Below are 25407 nucleotides of genomic sequence, written 5' to 3' on the forward strand. Positions count from 1 at the left end.
AACACAGAAATTGCATCAAAATTAAATACAAAAGGCACAATAAAGACTTAAGTATAAGAAAACTGACTCTTCTTACTGTCTATGTTTGAACCATTCCGGTGACACTAGTTATAGATTCCGATCCTTCACTTCAGGGTTGCTGTATCCCTCTGACCTACTTATTGACGATGAAAGACAGAAATTGCATCGGAATTAAATACAAAACTCACAATGCCGACTTAAGTACAAGAAAACGGACTCTTCTTACTGTCTATGATTTGAACCATTTCTGTGACACTAGTTATACATTCCGATGGTTCACTTCAGGTTTACTGTATCCCTCTGACCTTCTTGTTGACGATGAAACACAGAAATTGCGTCGGTGTTAAATACAAAGGGCACAATGCCGACTTAAGGTCAAGAAAGCGGACTCTTCATACTGTCTATGTTCTGAACCATTCCTGTGACACTAGTTATAGATTCCGATGCTTCACTTCATTTTTACTGTATCCCTCTGAACTTCTTATTGACGATGAAACACAGAAATTGCATCGGAATTAAATAGAAAAGGCACAATGCCGACTTAAGTACAAGAAAACTTTCTCTTCTTATTGTCTATGCTTTGAACCATTCCTGTGACACTAGTTATAGATTGCGACGCTTCACTTCAGGTTTACTATATCTCTCTGACCTTCTTATTGCCGATGAAACACAGAAATTTCATCGGAATTAAATACAAAAAGCACAATGCCGACTTAAGTACAAGAAAACTGACCCTTCTTCCTGTCTATGTTGTGAACCATTCCTGTGATAGTAGTTATAGATTCCGATGCTTCACTTCAGGGTTACTGTATCCCTCTGGCCTTCTTATTGACGATGTAACACAGAAATTGCATCGGAATTACATAGAAATTGCACAATGCCGACTTAAGTACAAGAAAACTGACTCTTCTTACTGGCAATTTTTTGAACCATTCCTGTGACACTAGTTGTGGATTCCGATGCTTCACCTCAGGTTTACTGTATCCCTCTGACCTTCTTATCGACGGTGAAACACAGCAATTGCAACGGAATTGAATACAAAAGGCACAATGCCGACTTAAGTACAAGATAACTGACTCTTCTTACGGTCTAAGTTTTGAGCCATTCCTGTGACACTAGTTATAGATTCCGATGCTTCACTTCAGCTTTGCTGTATCCCTCTGACCTTCTTATTGACGATGAAACACTGAAATTGCATCGGAATTAAATACAAAAGGCACAATGCCGACTTAAGTACAAGAAAACTGACTTTTCTTACTGTCTATGTTTTGAACCATTCCTGTGACACTAGTTATAGATTTCGATGCTTCACTTCACGGTTACTGTATCCCTCTGACCTTCTTATTGACGATGAAACACAGAAATTGCATCGGAATTAAATACAAAAGGCACAATGCCGACTTATATACAAGAAAACTGACTCTTCTTACTGTCTATGTTTTGAACCATTCCTTTGACACTAGTTATAGATTCCGATGCTTCACTTCAGGTTTACTGTATCCCTCTGACCTTCTTATTGACGATGAAACACAGAAATTGCATCAGAATTAAATACAAATGGCACAATGCCGACTTAAGTACAAGAAAACTGACTCTTCTTACAGTCTATGTTTGAACCATTCCTGTGACACTAGTTATAGATTCTGATGCTTTACTTCAGGTTTACTGTATCACTCTGACCTTCTTATTGACGATGAAACACAGAAATTGCAACGGAATTAAATACAAACGTCACAATGCCGACTTAAGTACAAGATAACTGACTCTTCTTACTGTCTATGTTTTGAACCATTCCTGTGACACTAGTTATTGATTCCGAAGCTTCACTTCAGGTTTACTGTATCCATCTGATCTTCTTATTGACGACGAAACACAGAAATTGCATCGCAATTAAATACAAAAGGCACAATGTCGACTGAAGTGCAAGATAACTGACACTTCTTACTGTCTGTTTTGAACCATTCATGTGACACTAGTTATAGATTCCGATGCTTCACTTAGGGTTTACTGTATCCCTCTGACCTTCTTATCGACGATGAATCATAGAAATTGCATCGGAATTAAATACAAAAGGCACAATGCCGACTTAAGTACAAGAAAACTGACTCTTCTTACTGTCTACCTTTTGAGCCATTCATGTGACATTAGTTATAGATTCCGATGCTTCACTTCAGGTTTACTGTATCCCTCTGACCTTCTAATTGACGATGAAACGCAGAAATTGCATCGGAATTAAACACAAAAGGCACAATGCCGACTTATGTAAAAGAAAACTGACCCTTCTTACTGTCTATGATTTGAAACATTACTGTGACACTAGTTATAGATTCCGATGCTTCACTTCAGGTTTACTGTATCCCTCTGACCTTCTTATTGACGATGAAACACAGAAATTGCATCGGAGTGAATTACAAAAGGCACAATGCCGACTTAAGTACAAGTAAACTGACTCTTCTTACTGGCTATGTTTTGAATCATTCCTGTGACACTAGTTATGGATTACGATGCTTCACATGAGGTTTACTGTATCCCTCTGACCTTCTTATTGACGGTGAAACACAGAAATTGCAACGGAATTAAATACATAAGGCACAATGCCGACTTAAGTACAAGATAACTGACTCTTCTTACTGTCTAAGTTTTGAGCCATTCCTGAGACACTAGTTATAGATTCCGATGCTTCACTTCAGCTTTACTGTATCCCTCTGACCTTCTTATTGACGATGAAACACAGAAATTGCATCGGAATTAAATACAAAAGGCACAATGCCGACTTATGTAAAAGAAAACTGACCCTTCTTACTGTCTATGTTTTGAAACATTACTGTGACACTAGTTATAGATTCCGATGCTTCACTTCAGGTTTACTGTATCCCTCTGACCTTCTTATTGACGATGAAACACAGAAATTGCATCGGAATTAAATACAAAAGGCACAATGCCGGCTTAAGTACAAGAAAAGTGACTCTTCTTACTGTCTATGTTTTGAACAATTTCTGTGACACTAGTTATAGATTCTGATGCTTTACTTCAGGTTTACTGTATCACTCTGACCTTATATTGACGATGAAACACAGAAATTGCAACGGAATTAAATACAAAAGGCACAATGCCGACTTAAGTACAAGAAAACTCACTCTTCTCACTGTCTATGTTTTGAACCATTCCTGTGACACTAGTTATTGATTCCAATGCTTCACTTCATCTTTACTGTATCCATCTGACCTTCTTATTGACGATGAAACACAGAAATTGCATCGCAAGTAAATACAAAAGGGACAATGCCGACTTAAGTGCAAGATAACTGACTCTTCTTACTGTCTATGTTTTGAACCATTCATGTGACACAAGTTATAGGTTCCGATGCTTCACTTAATGTTTACTGTATCCCTCTGACCTTCTTATTGACGAAGACTTATAGAAATTGCATCGAAATTAAATACAAAAGGCACAATGCCGACTTAAGTACAAGAAAACTGACTCTTCTTCCTGTCTATCTTTTGATCCATTCATGTGACACTATTTATAGATTGCGATGCTTCACTTCAGGTTTACTTTATCTCTCTGACCTTCTTATTGGCGATGAAACACAGAAATTGCATCGGAATTAAATAGAAAAGGCACAATGCCGACTTAAGTACAAGAAAACTGACTCATCTTACTGTCTAAGCTTTGAGCCATTCCTGTGACACTAGTTATAGATTCCGATGCTTCACTTCAACTTTACTGTATCCCTCTGACCTTATTATTGACGATGAAACACAGAAATTGCATCGGAATTAATTACAAAAGGCACAATGCCGACTTATGTACAAGAAAACTGACTCTTCTGACTGTCTATGTTGTGAACCATTCCTTTGACACTAGTTATAGATTCCGAAGTTTCACTTCAGGTTTACTGTATCCCTCTGTCCTTTCTATTGACGGTGAAACACAGAAATTGCATCAGAATTAAATACAAAAGGCACAATGCCGACTTTAGTACAAGAAAACTGACTATTCTTACTGTCTATGTTGTGGACCATTCCTGTGACACTAGTTATAGATTCTGATGCTTCACTTCAGGTTTACTGTATCCCTCTGACTTTCTTATTGACGATGAAACACAGAATTTGCAACGGAATTAAATATAAAAGGCACAATGCCGATTGAAGTACAAGAAAACTGACTCTTCTTACTTTCTATGTTTTGAACCATTCCTGTGACACTAGTTATAGATTCCGATGCTTCACTTCAGGTTTACTGTTTCCATCTGACCTTCTTATTGACGATGAAACACAGAACTTGCATCGGAATTAAATACAAAAGGCAGAATGCCGACTTAAGTGCAAGATAACTGACTCTTCTTACTGTCTATGTTTTGAACCATTCATGTGAAACTAGTTATAGATTCCGATGCTTTATTTCAGGTTTACTGTACCCCTCTGACCTTCCTATTGACGATGAAACACAGAAATTGCATCGGAATTAAATACATAAGGCGCAATGCAGACTTATGTACAAGAAAACTGACTCTTATTACTGTCTATGTTTGAACCATTCATGTGACACTAGTTACAGATTCCGATGCTGCACTTCAGGTTTAATGTATCCCTCTGACCTTCTTATTGACGATGAAACACAGAAATTGCATCGGAGTTAAATACAAAAGGCACAATGCCGACATAAGTACAAGAAAACTGACTCTTCTTACAGTCTATGATTGAACCATTCCTGTGACACTAGTTATAGATTCCGATTCTTAACTTCAGATTTACTGTATCCCTCTGACCTTCTTATTGACGATGAAACACCGAAATTGCATCGGAGTTAAATACAAAAGGCACAATGCCGACATAAGTACAAGAAAACTGACTCTTCTTACAGTCTATGATTTGAAACATCCCTGTGACACTAGATATAGATTCTGATGCTTCACTTCAGATTTACTGTATCCCTCAGAAATTCTTATTGACGATGAAATACAGATATTGTATCGGAATTAAATACATAAAGCACAATGCCGACTTAAGTACAAGAAAACTGACTCTTCTTACTGGCTATGTTTTGAACCATTCCTGTGACACTACTTATAGATTCCGATGCTTTACTTGAGGTTTGCTGTATCCCTCTGACCTTCTTATTGACGATGAAACACAGAAATTGCATCGGAATTAAATACAAAAGGCACAGTGCTGGCTTTAGTACAAGAAACCTGACTCTTCGTACTGTCTATGTTTGTACCATTCATGTGATACTAGTTATAGATTCCGATGCTTCACTTCAGGTTTACTGTATGCCTCAGGCCTTCTTATTGACGATGAAACACAGAAATTTCATCGGAATTAAATACAAAAGGCACAATGCCGACTTAAGTACAAGAAAACTGACTCTTCTTACTGTCTATGTTTGAACCATTCCTGTGACACTAGTTACAGATTCCGATGCTTCACTTCAGGGTTACTGTATCCCTCTGACATACTTATTGACGGTGAAACACAGAAATTGCATGGGAGTTAAATACAAAAGGCACAATGCCGACTTAAGTTCAAGAAAACTGACTCTTCTTACTGTCTATGTTTGAACCATTCCTGTGAAACTAGTTATAGATTCCGATGCTTCACTTCATTTTTACTGTATCCCTCTGACCTTCTTATTGTCGATGAAACAGAGAAATTGCATCGGAATTAAATAGAAAAGGCACAATGCCGACTTAAGTACAAGAAAACTTTCTCTTCTTATTGTCTATGTTTGAACCATTCCTGTGACACTAGTTATAGATAGCGATGCTTCACTTCAGGTTTACTGTATCTCTCTGACCTTCTTATTGACGATGAAACACAGAAATTGCATAGGAATTAAATACAAAAGGCACAATGAGGACTTTAGTGCAAGATAACTGACTCTTCTTACTGTCTATGTTTTGAACCATTCATGTGACACTAGTTATAGATTCCGATGCTTCAATTCAGGTTTACTGTATCGCTCTGACATTCTTATTGACGATGAAACATAGAAATTGCATCGGAATTAAACACAAAAGGCACAATGCAGACTTAAGTACAAGAAAACTGACTCTTCTTACTGTCTATGTTTGAACCATTCCTGTGACACTAGTTATAGATTACGATGCTTTACTTCAGGGTTTCTGTATCCCTCTGACCTACTTATTGACGATGAGAGACAGAAATAGCATCGGAATTAAATACAAAAGGCACAATGCCGACTTAAGTACATGAAAACTGACTCTTCTTACTGTCTATGTTTTGAACCATTACTGTGACACTAGTTGTAGATTCCGATGCTTCACTTCAGGTTTACTGTATCCATCTGACCTTCTTATTGACGATGAAACACAGAAATTGCATCGGAATTAAATACAAAAGGCACAATGCCAACTTAAGTGCAAGATAACTGACTCTTCTTACTGTCTATGTTTTGAACCATTCATGTGAAACTAGTTATAGATTCCGATGCTTTATTTCAGGTTTACTGTATCCCTCTGACCTTCTTATTGACGATGAAACACAGAAATTGCATCGGAATTAAATACAAAAGGCACAATGCCGACTTAAGTACAAGAAAACTGAGTCTTCTTACTGTCTATGTTTTGAACCATTCCTGTGACACTAGTTATTGATTTCGATGCTTCACTTCACGGTTACTGTATCCCTCTGACCTTCTTATTGACGATGAAACACAGAAATGGCATCAGAATTAAATACAAAAGGAACAATGCCGACTTAAGTACAAGAAAAGTGACTCTTCTTACTGTCTATGTTTTGAACAATTCCTGTGACACTAGTTATAGATTCTGATGCCTTACTTCAGGTTTACTGTATCACTCTGACCTTATATTGACGATGAAACACAGAAATTGCAACGGAATTAAATAGAAAAGGCACATTGCCGTCTTAAGTACAAGAAAACTGACTCTTCTTACTGTCTATGTTTTGAACCATTCTTGTGACACAAGTTATGGATTCCGATGCTTCACCTCAGGTTTACTGTATCCCTCTGACCTTCTTGCTGACGATGAAACACAGAAATTGCAACGGAATTAAATACAAAACTCACAATGCCGATTTAAGTACAAGAAAACTGACTCTTCTTACTGTCTAAGTTTTGAGCCATTCCTGTGACACCAGTTATAGATTCCGATGCTTCACTTCAACTTTACTGTATCCCTCTGACCTTATTATTGACGATGAAACACAGAAATTGCATCGGAATTAAATACAAAAGGCACAATGCCGACTTTAGTACAAGAAAACTGACTATTCTTACTGTCTATGTTGTGGACCATTCCTGTGACACTAGTTATAGATTCTGATTCTTCACTTCAGGTTTACTGTATCCCTCTGACTTTCTTATTGACGATGAAACACAGAAATTGCAACGGAATTAAATACAAAAGGCACAATGCCGACTTAAGTACAAGAAAACTGACTCTTCTTACTTTCTATGTTTTGAACCATTCCTGTGACAATAGTTATAGATTCCGATGCTTCACTTCAGGTTTACTGTATCCATCTGACCTTCTTATTGACGATGAAACACAGAAATTGCATCGGAATTAAATACAAAAGGCACAATGCCAACTTAAGTGCAAGATAACTGACTCTTCTTACTGTCTATGTTTTGAAACATTCATGTGAAACTAGTTATAGATTCCGATGCTTTATTTCAGGTTTACTGTATCCCTCTGACCTTCTTATTGACGATGAAACACAGATATTGCATCGGAATTAAATACAAAAGGCACAATGCCGACTCAAGTACAAGAAAACTTACTCTTCTTATTGTGTATGTTTTGAACCATTCCTGTGACACTAGTTATAGATTCCGATGCTTCACTTCAGATTTACTAATTCCCTCTGACCTTCTTATTGACGATGAAACACAGAAATTGCATCGGAGTTAAATACAAAAGGCACAATGCCGACATAAGTACAAGAAAACTGACTCTTCTTACAGTCTATGATTTGAAACATTCCTGTGACACTAGTTATAGATTTCGATGCTTCACTTCACGGTTACTGTATCCCTCTGACCTTCTTATTGACGATGAAACACAGAAATGGCATCAGAATTTAATACAAAAGGAACAATGACGACTTAAGTACAAGAAAAGTGACTCTTCTTACTGTCTATGTTTTGAACAATTCCTGTGACACTAGTTATAGATTCTGATGCATTACTTCAGGTTTACTGTATCACTCTGACCTTATATTGACGATGAATTATAGAAATTGCAACGGAATTAAATGCAAAAGGCACAATGTCGACTTAAGTACAAGAAAACTGACTCTTCTTGATGTCTATGTTTTGAACCATTCCTGTGACACTAGTTATTGATTCCGATGCTTCACTTCAGGTTTACTGTATCCATCTGACCTTCTTATTGACGATGAAATACAGAAATTGCATCGCAATTAAATACAAAAGGGACAATGCCGACTTAAGTGCAAGATAACTGACTCTTCTTACTGTCTATGTTTTGAACCATTCATGTGACACAAGTTATAGGTTCCGATGCTTCACTTAGGGTTTACTGTATCCCTCTGACCTTCTTATTGACGAAGAATTATAGAAATTGCATCGAAATTAAATACAAAAGGCACTATGCCGATTTAAGTACAAGAAAACTGACTCTTCTTACTGTCTATCTTTTGATCCATTCATGTGACACTAGTTATAGATTGCGATGCTTCACTACTCAAGTACAAGAAAACTTACTCTTCTTATTGTCTATGTTTTGAACCATTCCTTTGACACTAGTTATGGATTCCGATGCTTAACTTCAGGGTTACTGTATCCCTCAGACCTTCTTATTGACGATGAAACACAGAAATTGCATCGGAATTAAATAGAAAAGGCACATTGCCGACTTAAGTACAAGAAAACTGACTCTTCTTACTGTCTATGTTTTGAACCATTCTTCTGACACTAGTTATGGATTCCGATGCTTCACCTCCGGTTTACTGTATTCCTCTGACCTTCTTATTGACGATGAAACACAGAAATTGCAACGGAATTAAATACAAAAGGCACAATGACGACATAAGTACAAGAAAACTGACTCTTCTTACTGTCTAAGTTTTGAGTCGTTCCTGTGACACTAGTTATAGATTCCGATGCTTCACTTCAGCTTTACTGTATCCCTCTGACCTTATTATTGACGATGAAACACAGAAATTGCATCGGAATTAAATACAAAAGGCATAATGCCGACTTCTGTACAAGAAAACTGACTCTCCTTACTGTCTATGTTTTGAACCATTCCTTTGACACTAGTTATAGATTCCGATGTTTCACTTCAGGTTTACTGTTTCCCTCTGACCTTTCTATTGACGATGAAACATAGAAATTGCATCAGAATTAAATACAAAAGGCACAATGCCGACTTTAGTACAAGAAAACTGACTATTCTTACTGTCCATGTTGTGAACCATTCCTGGGACACTAGTTATAGATTCTGATGCTTCACTTCAGGTTTACTGTATCCCTCTGACCTTCTTATTGACGATGAAACACAGAAATTGCAACGGAATTAAATACAAAAGGCACAATGCCGACTTAAGTGCAAGATAACTGACTCTTCTTACTGTCTATGTTTTGAACCATTCATGTGAAACTAGTTAAGGATTCCGATGCTTTATTTCAGGTTTACTGTACCCCTCTGACCTTCCTATTGACGATGAAACACAGAAATTGCATCGGAATTAAATACAAAAGGCGCAATGCAGACTTATGTAGAAGAAAACTGACTCTTCTTACTGTCTATGTTTTGAACCATTCCTGTGACACTAGTTATAGATTCCGATGCTTCACCTCCAGTTAACTGTATCCCTCTGACCTTCTTATTGACGATGAAACACAGAAAGTTCATCGGAATTAAATACAAAAGGCACAATGCCGACTTAAGTACAAGAAAACTGACTCTTCTTACTGTCTATGTTTTGAACCATTCCTGTGACACTAGTTATAGATTCCGATGCTTAACTTCAGATTTACTGTATCCCTCTGAACTTCTTATTGACGATGAAATACAGATATTGCATCGGAATTAGATACATAAAGCACAATGCCGACTTAAGTACAGGAAAACTGACTCTTCTTACTGGCTATGTTTTGAACCATTCCTGTGACACTAGTTATAGATTCCGATGCTTTACTTGAGGTTTACTGTATCCCTCTGACCTTCTTATTGACGATGAAACACAGAAATTGCATCGGAATTAAATACAAAAGGCACAGTGCTGGCTTTAGTACAAGAAACCTGACTCTTCGTACAGTCTATGTTTGTACAATTCATGTGATACTAGTTATAGATTCCGATGCTTCACTTCAGGTTTACTGTATCCCTCAGGCCTTCTTATTGACGATGAAAAACAGAAATTTCATCGGAATTAAATACAAAAGGCACAATGCCGACTTAAGTACAAGAAAACTGACTCTTCTTACTGTCTATGTTTGAACCATTCCTGTGACACTAGTTACAGATTCCGATGCTTCACTTCAGGGTTACTGTATCCCTCTGACCTACTTATTGACGGTGAAACACAGAAATCGCATCGGAATTAAATACAAAAGGCACAATGCCGACTTAAGTACAAGAAAACTGACTCTTCTTACTGTCTATGTTTTGAACCATTCCTGTGTCACTAGTTATAGATTCCGATGCTTCACTTCAGGTTTACTGTATCCCTCTGACCTTATTGACGATGAAACACAGAAATTGCATGGGAGTTAAATACAAAACGCACAATGCCGACTTAAGTTCTAGAAAACTGACTCTTCTTACTGTCTATGTTTGAACCATTCCTGTGACACTAGTTATAGATTCCGATGCTTCACTTCATTTTTACTGTATCCCTCTGACCTTCTTATTGACGATGAAACAGAGAAATTGCATCGGAATTAAATAGAAAAGGCACAATGCCGACTTAAGTACAAGAAAACTTTCTCTTCTTATTGTCTATGTTTGAACCATTCCTGTGACACTAGTTATAGATAGCGATGCTTCACTTCAGGTTTACTGTATCTCTCTGACCTTCTTATTGACGATGAAACACAGAAATTGCATCCGAATTAAATACAAAAGGCACAATGCCGACTTAAGTGCGAGATAACTGATTCTTCTTACTGTCTATGTTTTGAACCATTCATGTGACACTAGTTATAGATTCCGATGCTTCAATTCAGGTTTACTGTATCGCTCTGACATTCTTATTGAGGATGAAACACAGAAATTGCATCGGAATTAAATACAAATGGCACAATGCAGACTTAAGTACAAGAAAACTGACTCTTCTTACTGTCTATGTTTGAACCATTCCTGTGACACTAGTTATAGATTACGATGCTTTACTTCAGGGATTCTGTATCCCTCTGACCTACTTATTGACGATGAGAGACAGAACTTGCATCGGAATTAAATACAAAAGTCACTATGCCGAATTAAGTACATGAAAACTGACTCTTCTTACTGGCTATGTTTTGAACCATTACTGTGACACTAGTTATAGATTCCGATGCTTCACTTCAGGTTTACTGTATCCCTCTGACCTTCTTATTGACGATGAAACTCAGAAATTGCATCGGAGTGAAATACAAAAGGCACAATACCGACTTAAGTACAAGAAAACTGACTCTTCTTACTGGCTATGCTTTGAACCATTCCTGTGACACTAGTTATGGATTACGATGCTTCACATGAGGTTTACTGTATCCCTCTGACCTTCTTATTGACGGTGAAACACAGAAATTGCAACGGAATTAAATACAAAAGGCACAATGCCGACTTATCTCGAAGAAAACTGACCCTTCTTACTCTCTATGTTTTGAACCATTCCTGTGGCACTAGTTATACTTTCCGATGCTTCACTTCAGCTTTACTGTATCCCTCTGACCTTCTTATTGACGATGAAACGCAGAAATTGCATCGGAATTAAATACAAAAGGCACAATGCCGACTTAAGTACAAGAAAACTGAGTCTTCTTACTGTCTATGTTTTGAACCATTCCTGTGACACTAGTTATAGATTTCGATGCTTCACTTCACGGTTACTGTATCCCTCTGACCTTCTTATTGACGATGAAACACAGAAATGGCATCAGAATTTAATACAAAAGGAACAATGACGACTTAAGTACAAGAAAAGTGACTCTTCTTACTGTCTATGTTTTGAACAATTCCTGTGACACTAGTTATAGATTCTGATGCATTACTTCAGGTTTACTGTATCACTCTGACCTTATATTGACGATGAATTATAGAAATTGCAACGGAATTAAATGCAAAAGGCACAATGTCGACTTAAGTACAAGAAAACTGACTCTTCTTGATGTCTATGTTTTGAACCATTCCTGTGACACTAGTTATTGATTCCGATGCTTCACTTCAGGTTTACTGTATCCATCTGACCTTCTTATTGACGATGAAATACAGAAATTGCATCGCAATTAAATACAAAAGGGACAATGCCGACTTAAGTGCAAGATAACTGACTCTTCTTACTGTCTATGTTTTGAACCATTCATGTGACACAAGTTATAGGTTCCGATGCTTCACTTAGGGTTTACTGTATCCCTCTGACCTTCTTATTGACGAAGAATTATAGAAATTGCATCGAAATTAAATACATAAAGCACAATGCCGACTTAAGTACAAGAAAACTGACTCTTCTTACTGTCTATGTTTGAACCATTCCTGTGACACTAGTTATAGATAGCGATGCTTCACTTCAGGTTTACTGTATCTCTCTGACCTTCTTATTGACGATGAAACACAGAAATTGCATAGGAATTAAATACAAAAGGCACAATGAGGACTTTAGTGCAAGATAACTGACTCTTCTTACTGTCTATGTTTTGAACCATTCATGTGACACTAGTTATAGATTCCGATGCTTCAATTCAGGTTTACTGTATCGCTCTGACATTCTTATTGACGATGAAACATAGAAATTGCATCGGAATTAAATACAAAAGGCACAATGCAGACTTAAGTACAAGAAAACTGACTCTTCTTACTGTCTATGTTTGAACCATTCCTGTGACACTAGTTATAGATTACGATGCTTTACTTCAGGGTTTCTGTATCCCTCTGACCTACTTATTGACGATGAGAGACAGAAATAGCATCGGAATTAAATACAAAAGGCACAATGCCGACTTAAGTACATGAAAACTGACTCTTCTTACTGTCTATGTTTTGAACCATTACTGTGACACTAGTTGTAGATTCCGATGCTTCACTTCAGGTTTACTGTATCCATCTGACCTTCTTATTGACGATGAAACACAGAAATTGCATCGGAATTAAATACAAAAGGCACAATGCCAACTTAAGTGCAAGATAACTGACTCTTCTTACTGTCTATGTTTTGAACCATTCATGTGAAACTAGTTATAGATTCCGATGCTTTATTTCAGGTTTACTGTATCCCTCTGACCTTCTTATTGACGATGAAACACAGAAATTGCATCGGAATTAAATACAAAAGGCACAATGCCGACTTAAGTACAAGAAAACTGAGTCTTCTTACTGTCTATGTTTTGAACCATTCCTGTGACACTAGTTATAGATTTCGATGCTTCACTTCACGGTTACTGTATCCCTCTGACCTTCTTATTGACGATGAAACACAGAAATGGCATCAGAATTAAATACAAAAGGAACAATGCCGACTTAAGTACAAGAAAAGTGACTCTTCTTACTGTCTATGTTTTGAACAATTCCTGTGACACTAGTTATAGATTCTGATGCCTTACTTCAGGTTTACTGTATCACTCTGACCTTATATTGACGATGAAACACAGAAATTGCAACGGAATTAAATAGAAAAGGCACATTGCCGTCTTAAGTACAAGAAAACTGACTCTTCTTACTGTCTATGTTTTGAACCATTCTTGTGACACAAGTTATGGATTCCGATGCTTCACCTCAGGTTTACTGTATCCCTCTGACCTTCTTGCTGACGATGAAACACAGAAATTGCAACGGAATTAAATACAAAACTCACAATGCCGATTTAAGTACAAGAAAACTGACTCTTCTTACTGTCTAAGTTTTGAGCCATTCCTGTGACACCAGTTATAGATTCCGATGCTTCACTTCAACTTTACTGTATCCCTCTGACCTTATTATTGACGATGAAACACAGAAATTGCATCGGAATTAAATACAAAAGGCACAATGCCGACTTTAGTACAAGAAAACTGACTATTCTTACTGTCTATGTTGTGGACCATTCCTGTGACACTAGTTATAGATTCTGATTCTTCACTTCAGGTTTACTGTATCCCTCTGACTTTCTTATTGACGATGAAACACAGAAATTGCAACGGAATTAAATACAAAAGGCACAATGCCGACTTAAGTACAAGAAAACTGACTCTTCTTACTTTCTATGTTTTGAACCATTCCTGTGACAATAGTTATAGATTCCGATGCTTCACTTCAGGTTTACTGTATCCATCTGACCTTCTTATTGACGATGAAACACAGAAATTGCATCGGAATTAAATACAAAAGGCACAATGCCAACTTAAGTGCAAGATAACTGACTCTTCTTACTGTCTATGTTTTGAAACATTCATGTGAAACTAGTTATAGATTCCGATGCTTTATTTCAGGTTTACTGTATCCCTCTGACCTTCTTATTGACGATGAAACACAGATATTGCATCGGAATTAAATACAAAAGGCACAATGCCGACTCAAGTACAAGAAAACTTACTCTTCTTATTGTGTATGTTTTGAACCATTCCTGTGACACTAGTTATAGATTCCGATGCTTCACTTCAGATTTACTAATTCCCTCTGACCTTCTTATTGACGATGAAACACAGAAATTGCATCGGAGTTAAATACAAAAGGCACAATGCCGACATAAGTACAAGAAAACTGACTCTTCTTACAGTCTATGATTTGAAACATTCCTGTGACACTAGTTATAGATTCTGATGCTTCACTTCAGATTTACTGTATCCATCTGACCTTCTTATTGACGATGAAATACAGATATTGCATCGGAATTAAATACATAAAGCACAATGCCGACTTAAGTACAAGAAAACTGACTCTTCTTACTGGCTATGTTTTGAACCATTCCTGTGACACTAGTTATAGATTCCGATGCTTTACTTGAGGTTTACTGTATCCCTCTGACCTTCTTATTGACGATGAAACACAGAAATTGCATCGGAATTAAATACAAAAGGCACAGTGCTGGCTTTAGTACAAGAAACCTGACTCTTCGTACTGTCTATGTTTGTTCCATTCATGTGATACTAGTTATAGATTCCGATGCTTCACTTCAGGTTTACTGTATCCCTCTGGCCTTCTTATTGACGATGAAACACAGAAATTTCATCGGAATTAAATACAAAAGGCACAATGCCGACTTAAGTACAAGAAAAGTGACTCTTCTTACTGTCTATGTTTGAACCATTCCTGTGACACTAGTTACAGATTCCGATGCTTCATTTCAGGGTTACTGTATCCCTCTGACCTACTTATTGACGGTGAAACACAGAAATTGCATCGGAATTAAATACAAAAGGCGCAATGCCGACTTAAGTACAAGAAAACTGACTCTTCTTACTGTCTATGTTTTGAACCATTCCTGTGACACTAGTTACAGATTCCGATGCTTCACTTCAGGTTTACTGTATCCCTCTGACCTTATTGACGATGAAACACAGAAATTGCATGGGAGTTAAATACAAAAGGCACAATGCCGACAAGTTCAAGAAAACTGACTTTTCTTACTGTCTATTTTGAACCATTCCTGTGACACTAGTTATAGATTCCGATGCTTCACTTCATTTTTACTGTATCCATCTGACCTTCTTATTGACGATGAAACAGAGAAATTGCATCGGAATTAAATAGAAAAGGCACAATGCCGACTTAAGTACAAGAAAACTATCTCTTCTTATTGTCTATGCTTTGAACCATTCCTGTGACACTAGTTATAGATAGCAATGCTTCACTTCAGGTTTACTGTATCTCTCTGACCTTCTTATTGACGATGAAACACAGAAATTTCATCGGAATTAAATAGAAAAGGCACAATGCCGACTTAAGTACAAGAAAACTGACTCTTTTTACTATCCACGTTGTGAACCATTCCTGTGACACTAGTTATGGATTCCGATGCTTCACTTCAGCTTTACTGTATCCCTCTGACCTTATTATTGACGATGACACACAGAAATTGCATCGGAATTAAATACAAAAGGCACAATTCCGACTTAAGTACAAGAAAACTTTCTCTTCTTATTGTCTATGTTTTGAACTATTCCTGTGACTCTAGTTATAGATTGCGATGCTTCACTTCAGGTTTACTTTATCTCTCTGACCTTCTTATTGGCGATGTAACACAGAAATTTCATTGGAATTAAATACAAAAGGCACAATGCCGACTTAAGTACAAGAAAACTGACTCTTCTTACTGTCTATGTTTTGAACCATTCCTTTGACACTAGTTATGGATTCCGATGCTTAACTTCAGGGTTACTGTATCCCTCAGACCTTCTTATTGACGATGAAACACAGAAATTGCATCGGAATTAAATAGAAAAGGCACATTGCCGACTTAAGTACAAGAAAACTGACTCTTCTTACTGTCTATGTTTTGAACCATTCTTCTGACACTAGTTATGGATTCCGATGCTTCACCTCCGGTTTACTGTATTCCTCTGACCTTCTTATTGACGATGAAACACAGAAATTGCAACGGAATTAAATACAAAAGGCACAATGACGACATAAGTACAAGAAAACTGACTCTTCTTACTGTCTAAGTTTTGAGTCGTTCCTGTGACACTAGTTATAGATTCCGATGCTTCACTTCAGCTTTACTGTATCCCTCTGACCTTATTATTGACGATGAAACACAGAAATTGCATCGGAATTAAATACAAAAGGCATAATGCCGACTTCTGTACAAGAAAACTGACTCTCCTTACTGTCTATGTTTTGAACCATTCCTTTGACACTAGTTATAGATTCCGATGTTTCACTTCAGGTTTACTGTTTCCCTCTGACCTTTCTATTGACGATGAAACATAGAAATTGCATCAGAATTAAATACAAAAGGCACAATGCCGACTTTAGTACAAGAAAACTGACTATTCTTACTGTCCATGTTGTGAACCATTCCTGGGACACTAGTTATAGATTCTGATGCTTCACTTCAGGTTTACTGTATCCCTCTGACCTTCTTATTGACGATGAAACACAGAAATTGCAACGGAATTAAATACAAAAGGCACAATGCCGACTTAAGTGCAAGATAACTGACTCTTCTTACTGTCTATGTTTTGAACCATTCATGTGAAACTAGTTAAGGATTCCGATGCTTTATTTCAGGTTTACTGTACCCCTCTGACCTTCCTATTGACGATGAAACACAGAAATTGCATCGGAATTAAATACAAAAGGCGCAATGCAGACTTATGTACAAGAAAACTGACTCTTCTTACTGTCTATGTTTTGAACCATTCCTGTGACACTAGTTATAGATTCCGATGCTTCACCTCCAGTTAACTGTATCCCTCTGACCTTCTTATTGACGATGAAACACAGAAAGTTCATCGGAATTAAATACAAAAGGCACAATGCCGACTTAAGTACAAGAAAACTGACTCTTCTTACTGTCTATGTTTTGAACCATTCCTGTGACACTAGTTATAGATTCCGATGCTTAACTTCAGATTTACTGTATCCCTCTGACCTTCTTATTGACGATGAAACACCGAAATTGCATCGGAGTTAAATACAAAAGGCACAATGCCGACATAAGTACAAGAAAACTGACTCTTCTTACAGTCTATGATTTGAAACATTCCTGTGACACTAGTTATAGATTCTGATGCTTCACTTCAAATTTACTGTATCCCTCTGACCTTCTTATTGACGATGAAACACCGAAATTGCATCGGAGTTAAATACAAAAGGCACAATGCCGACATAAGTACAAGAAAACTGACTCTTCTTACAGTCTATGATTTGAAACATTCCTGTGACACTAGTTATAGATTCTGATGCTTCACTTCAGATTTACTGTATCCCTCTGAACTTCTTATTGACGATGAAATACAGATATTGCATCGGAATTAGATACATAAAGCACAATGCCGACTTAAGTACAGGAAAACTGACTCTTCTTACTGGCTATGTTTTGAACCATTCCTGTGACACTAGTTATAGATTCCGATGCTTTACTTGAGGTTTACTGTATCCCTCTGACCTTCTTATTGACGATGAAACACAGAAATTGCATCGGAATTAAATACAAAAGGCACAGTGCTGGCTTTAGTACAAGAAACCTGACTCTTCGTACAGTCTATGTTTGTACAATTCATGTGATACTAGTTATAGATTCCGATGCTTCACTTCAGGTTTACTGTATCCCTCAGGCCTTCTTATTGACGATGAAAAACAGAAATTTCATCGGAATTAAATACAAAAGGCACAATGCCGACTTAAGTACAAGAAAACTGACTCTTCTTACTGTCTATGTTTGAACCATTCCTGTGACACTAGTTACAGATTCCGATGCTTCACTTCAGGGTTACTGTATCCCTCTGACCTACTTATTGACGGTGAAACACAGAAATCGCATCGGAATTAAATACAAAAGGCACAATGCCGACTTAAGTACAAGAAAACTGACTCTTCTTACTGTCTATGTTTTGAACCATTCCTGTGTCACTAGTTATAGATTCCGATGCTTCACTTCAGGTTTACTGTATCCCTCTGACCTTATTGACGATGAAACACAGAAATTGCATGGGAGTTAAATACAAAACGCACAATGCCGACTTAAGTTCTAGAAAACTGACTCTTCTTACTGTCTATGTTTGAACCATTCCTGTGACACTAGTTATAGATTCCGATGCTTCACTTCATTTTTACTGTATCCCTCTGACCTTCTTATTGACGATGAAACAGAGAAATTGCATCGGAATTAAATAGAAAAGGCACAATGCCGACTTAAGTACAAGAAAACTTTCTCTTCTTATTGTCTATGTTTGAACCATTCCTGTGACACTAGTTATAGATAGCGATGCTTCACTTCAGGTTTACTGTATCTCTCTGACCTTCTTATTGACGATGAAACACAGAAATTGCATCCGAATTAAATACAAAAGGCACAATGCCGACTTAAGTGCGAGATAACTGATTCTTCTTACTGTCTATGTTTTGAACCATTCATGTGACACTAGTTATAGATTCCGATGCTTCAATTCAGGTTTACTGTATCGCTCTGACATTCTTATTGAGGATGAAACACAGAAATTGCATCGGAATTAAATACAAATGGCACAATGCAGACTTAAGTACAAGAAAACTGACTCTTCTTACTGTCTATGTTTGAACCATTCCTGTGACACTAGTTATAGATTACGATGCTTTACTTCAGGGATTCTGTATCCCTCTGACCTACTTATTGACGATGAGAGACAGAACTTGCATCGGAATTAAATACAAAAGTCACTATGCCGAATTAAGTACATGAAAACTGACTCTTCTTACTGGCTATGTTTTGAACCATTACTGTGACACTAGTTATAGATTCCGATGCTTCACTTCAGGTTTACTGTATCCCTCTGACCTTCTTATTGACGATGAAACTCAGAAATTGCATCGGAGTGAAATACAAAAGGCACAATACCGACTTAAGTACAAGAAAACTGACTCTTCTTACTGGCTATGCTTTGAACCATTCCTGTGACACTAGTTATGGATTACGATGCTTCACATGAGGTTTACTGTATCCCTCTGACCTTCTTATTGACGGTGAAACACAGAAATTGCAACGGAATTAAATACAAAAGGCACAATGCCGACTTATCTCGAAGAAAACTGACCCTTCTTACTCTCTATGTTTTGAACCATTCCTGTGGCACTAGTTATACTTTCCGATGCTTCACTTCAGCTTTACTGTATCCCTCTGACCTTCTTATTGACGATGAAACGCAGAAATTGCATCGGAATTAAATACAAAAGGCACAATGCCGACTTAAGTACAAGAAAACTGAGTCTTCTTACTGTCTATGTTTTGAACCATTCCTGTGACACTAGTTATAGATTTCGATGCTTCACTTCACGGTTACTGTATCCCTCTGACCTTCTTATTGACGATGAAACACAGAAATGGCATCAGAATTTAATACAAAAGGAACAATGACGACTTAAGTACAAGAAAAGTGACTCTTCTTACTGTCTATGTTTTGAACAATTCCTGTGACACTAGTTATAGATTCTGATGCATTACTTCAGGTTTACTGTATCACTCTGACCTTATATTGACGATGAATTATAGAAATTGCAACGGAATTAAATGCAAAAGGCACAATGTCGACTTAAGTACAAGAAAACTGACTCTTCTTGATGTCTATGTTTTGAACCATTCCTGTGACACTAGTTATTGATTCCGATGCTTCACTTCAGGTTTACTGTATCCATCTGACCTTCTTATTGACGATGAAATACAGAAATTGCATCGCAATTAAATACAAAAGGGACAATGCCGACTTAAGTGCAAGATAACTGACTCTTCTTACTGTCTATGTTTTGAACCATTCATGTGACACAAGTTATAGGTTCCGATGCTTCACTTAGGGTTTACTGTATCCCTCTGACCTTCTTATTGACGAAGAATTATAGAAATTGCATCGAAATTAAATACAAAAGGCACTATGCCGATTTAAGTACAAGAAAACTGACTCTTCTTACTGTCTATCTTTTGATCCATTCATGTGACACTAGTTATAGATTGCGATGCTTCACTTCAGGTTTACTTTATCTCTCTGACCTTCTTAATGGCGATGAAACACAGAAATTGCATCGGAATTAAATAGAAAAGGCACATTGCCGTCTTAAGTACAAGAAAACTGACTCTTCTTACTGTCTATGTTTTCAACCATTCTTGTGACACTAGTTATGGATTCCGATGCTTCACCTCAGGTTTACTGTATCCCTCTGACCTTCTTGCTGACGATGAAACACAGAAATTGCAACGGAATTAAATACAAAAGGCACAATGCCGACTTAAGTACAAGGAAACTGTCTCTTCTTACTGTCTAAGTTTTGAGCCATTCCTGTGACACCAGTTATAGATTCCGATGCTTCACTTCAACTTTACTGTATCCCTCTGACCTTATTATTGACGAAGAAACTCAGAAATTGCATCGGAATTAAATACAAAAGGAACAATGCCGACTTATGTACAAGAAAACTGACTCTTCTGACTGTCTATGTTTTGAACCATTCCTTTGACACTAGTTATAGATTCCGATGTTTCACTTCAGGTTTACTGTATCGCTCTGTCCTTTCTATTGACGATGAAACACAGAAATTGCATCAGAATTAAATACAAAACGCACAATGCCGACTTTAGTACAAGAAAACTGACTATTCTTACTGTCTATGTTGTGGACCATTCCTGTGACACTAGTTATAGATTCTGATTCTTCACTTCAGGTTTACTGTGTCCCTCTGACTTTCTTATTGACGATGAAACACAGAAATTGCAACGGAATTAAATACAAAAGGCACAATGCCGACTTAAGTACAAGAAAACTGACTCTTCTTACTTTCTATGCTTTGAACCATTCCTGTGACACTAGTTATAGATTCCGATGCTTCACTTCAGGTTTACTGTATTTATCTGACCTTCTTATTGACGATGAAACACAGAAATTGCATCGGAATTAAATACAAAGGGCACAATGCCAACTTAAGTGCAAGATAACTGACTCTTCTTACTGTCTATGTTTTGAACCATTCATGTGAAACTAGTTATAGATTCCGATGCTATTTCAGGTTTACTGTATCCCTCTGACCTTCTTATTGACGACGAAACACAGATATTGCATCAGAATTAAATACAAAAGGCACAATGCCTACTCAAGTACAAGAAAACTTACTCTTCTTATTGTCTATGTTTTGAACCATTCCTGTGACACTAGTTATAGATTCCGATGCTTCACTTCAGATTTACTAAATCCCTCTGACCTTCTTATTGACGATGAAACACAGAAATTGCATCGGAGTTAAATACAAAAGGCACAATGCCGACATAAGTACAAGAAAACTGACTCTTCTTACAGTCTATGATTTGAAACATTCCTGTGACACTAGTTATAGATTCTGATGCTTTACTTCAGATTTACTGTATCCCTCTGACCTTCTTATTGACGATGAAACACAGATATTGCATCGGAATTAAATACATAAAGCACAATGCCGACTTAAGTACAAGAAAACTGACTCTTCTTACTGTCTATGTTTGAACCATTCCTGTGACACTAGTTACAGATTCCGATGCTTCACTTCAGGATTACTGTATCCCTCTGGCCTTCTTCTTCTTCTTCTTCTTCTTCGGTTATCAACCCACAGGTTGGTTGGCAGCAGCACGCCATTCCGTTCTTTTGTCAACTTTCTTCTTCATATCTGCATAGGTCTGGCACCCGATGTCATTTATTACTTGTTGAATGTAGCTTAATCTAGGTCGTCCTCGGCGAGTTCTTCCTTCAATGATTCCTTCTAATATTCTCTTAATGAAATTGTTATGCCGTAAAATGTGACCTATGAAGGTTATTCTTCTTTTCTGTATATTTCGCCAAAGAGATCTATTTTCTTTCACTCTTCTGAGGACATCTTCGTTTGTAGCCTTGTCTCGCCAGCTGATTTTTTCCATTCTCCGGTAGCACCACATTTCGAATGCCTCTAATCTTCTCTTTTCTTCTTTTCCACTAGTCCAAGTTTCACATCCGTAAAGGGCTGTACTCCACACATAGGTTTTCATGACTCTCTTTCTTACGTCTAAACTAACATTTCTACTCGTCAGTAAGTTTCTTTTTCCATTGAATGCTATTTTGGCAAGTTGTATTCTGTTTTTAATGTCACTTTTGCTCCTTCCATCTGCTGTTATTATGCTACCTAAGTAGTTAAATTCTGTAACCTGCCCTAGTTTCTCTCCCTTTATTGTTATTCGTATGGGTTCATTGTAGTTCAGGGCGCCACTCACCATCACTTTAGTCTTTTTCTTATTTATTTTCATTCCATACTGTTCTTTTAAGGTGTTTTCCATTTCATTGAGTGCGGCTTCTAAATCTTCTTTCCTTTCTGTAATTATGGCGATATCATCTGCATATCGCAACATATCTATTTTCATTCCGTTAAGTTTTATTCCTACTTCAATATTCTCTCTTATTTTGTCTATTGCTTCTTGGATATATGCGTTGAAAATTACTGGAGATAGTGGGCATCCCTGTCTCACTCCTTTCCTTATTCTTGCTGTTTCTTCTTTGTTTTCCTTCTTAACTAAGGCTGTTTCATTTTGGTATATTTTAAAGATTATCCTTCTATCATTGTATTTCAGACCAGCCTTCTTCAGAATTCTAAACATTTCTGGCCATACAACATTGTCAAATGCCTTTTCGAGGTCTACGAAGGCTATAAATACTTGTTTGTTTTTGGAAATTTGTTTCTCAATTATTAGTCTTAAAGATAAGATTGCTTCCCTCGTCCCTACACCGCTTCTAAAACCGAATTGGTCTTCACTTAGAGTGCTATTCAATTGGTTTTCAACTCTTTTCAAAATTATTCTTATTAGAATTTTTGACGCGTGTGAAAGAAGACTGAGTGTTCGATGGTTTTCACAGTCCATAGTAGATGCTTTCTTAGGTATGGGGAATATGATGCATTTCTGATAGTCTTCAGGAACTTCACCTGTTTTGTATATTTTCTGTATGAGTTGCAGTAATGTAGCTTTCATTTTGTCTCCTGATTTCTTAATTAGTTCAGAAGGTATATCATCAACACCTGCCGCTTTCTTATCTGGTAGTTCTTTTAGTGCTTTTTCAAATTCATCTTTCAGAATTGTGTCCCCTAGTTCTTCTTTCTCTACTTCTTCGCTTAATTCTATCATATTATCTGTTAGAGGGTCTCCTTGATATAGCTCTTCAATGTATTCTTGCCATCTCTTCAGCGTGTCATATCCAAATAGTACCTTGCCCTCTTTGTTCTTTATAGTTCCTGAAGATTTTACTTTCCGTTTAGCAAAGTTTTGTTTTATTGTTCTGTAGGCCAAGTCAGTTTTTCCTTTAACCATGTTTTCCTCCACCTCTTTACAAATGCTGTTGAGGTAATTTTCTTTTGCTTTCCTAGATTCTCTGTTTATTTGGTTTCTAAGCTTTCTATATTTGTTTTCGCTTTGCTCGTCAGAGGCATTTTTGTATAGTCTTCTTTCTTCCATTAGACAAATTATTTCAGGTGTTATCCACTCTTTCCTGTTTACAGGTTTGGCTTTCCCAATAAATTCTTCTGCTGCTTCTTATTGACGATGAAAAACAGAAATTTCATCGGAATTAAATACAAAAGGCACAATGCCGACTTAAGTACAAGAAAACTGACTCTTCTTACTGTCTATGTTTGAACCATTCCTGTGACACTAGTTACAGATTCCGATGCTTCACTTCAGGGTTACTGTATCCCTCTGACCTACTTATTGACGGTGAAACACAGAAATTGAGTCGGAATTAAATACAAAAGGCACAATGCCGACTTAAGTACAAGAAAACTGCCTCTTCTTACTGTCTATGTTTTGAACCATTCCTGTGATACTAGTTATAGATTCCGATGCTTCACTTCAGGTTTACTGTATCCCTCTGACCTTATTGACGATGAAACACAGAAATAGCATGGGAGTTAAATACAAAAGGCACAATGCCGACAAGTTCAAGAAAACTGACTTTTCTTACTGTCTATGTTTGAACCATTCCTGTGACACTAGTTATAGATTCCGATGCTTCACTTCATTTTTACTGTATCCATCTGACCTTCTTATTGACGATGAAACAGAGAAATTGCATCGGCTTTAAATAGAAAAGGCACAATGCCGACTTAAGTACAAGAAAACTTTCTCTTCTTATTGTCTATGTTTTGAACCATTCCTGTGACACTAGTTATAGATAGCGATGCTTCACTTCAGGTTTACTGTATCTCCCTGATCTTCTTATTGACGATGAAACACAGAAATTTCATCGGAATTAAATAGATAAGGCACAATGCCGACTTAAGTACAAGAAAACTGACTCTTTTTACTATCCACGTTGTGAACCATTCCTGTGACACTAGTTATAGATTCCGATGTTTCACTTCAGCTTTACTGTATCCCTCTGACCTTATTATTGACGATGACACACAGAAATTGCATCGGAATTAAATACAAAAGGCACAATTCCGACTTAAGTACAAGAAAACTTTCTCTTCTTATTGTCTATGATTTGAACCATTCCTGTGACACTAGTTATAGATTGCGATGCTTCACTTCAGGTTTACTTCATCTCTCTGACCTTCTTATTGGCGATGTAACACAG

This window comes from Schistocerca piceifrons, unplaced genomic scaffold (assembly GCF_021461385.2).
Source record: "Schistocerca piceifrons isolate TAMUIC-IGC-003096 unplaced genomic scaffold, iqSchPice1.1 HiC_scaffold_1544, whole genome shotgun sequence".
Taxonomy (NCBI): Eukaryota; Metazoa; Arthropoda; class Insecta; order Orthoptera; family Acrididae; genus Schistocerca; species Schistocerca piceifrons.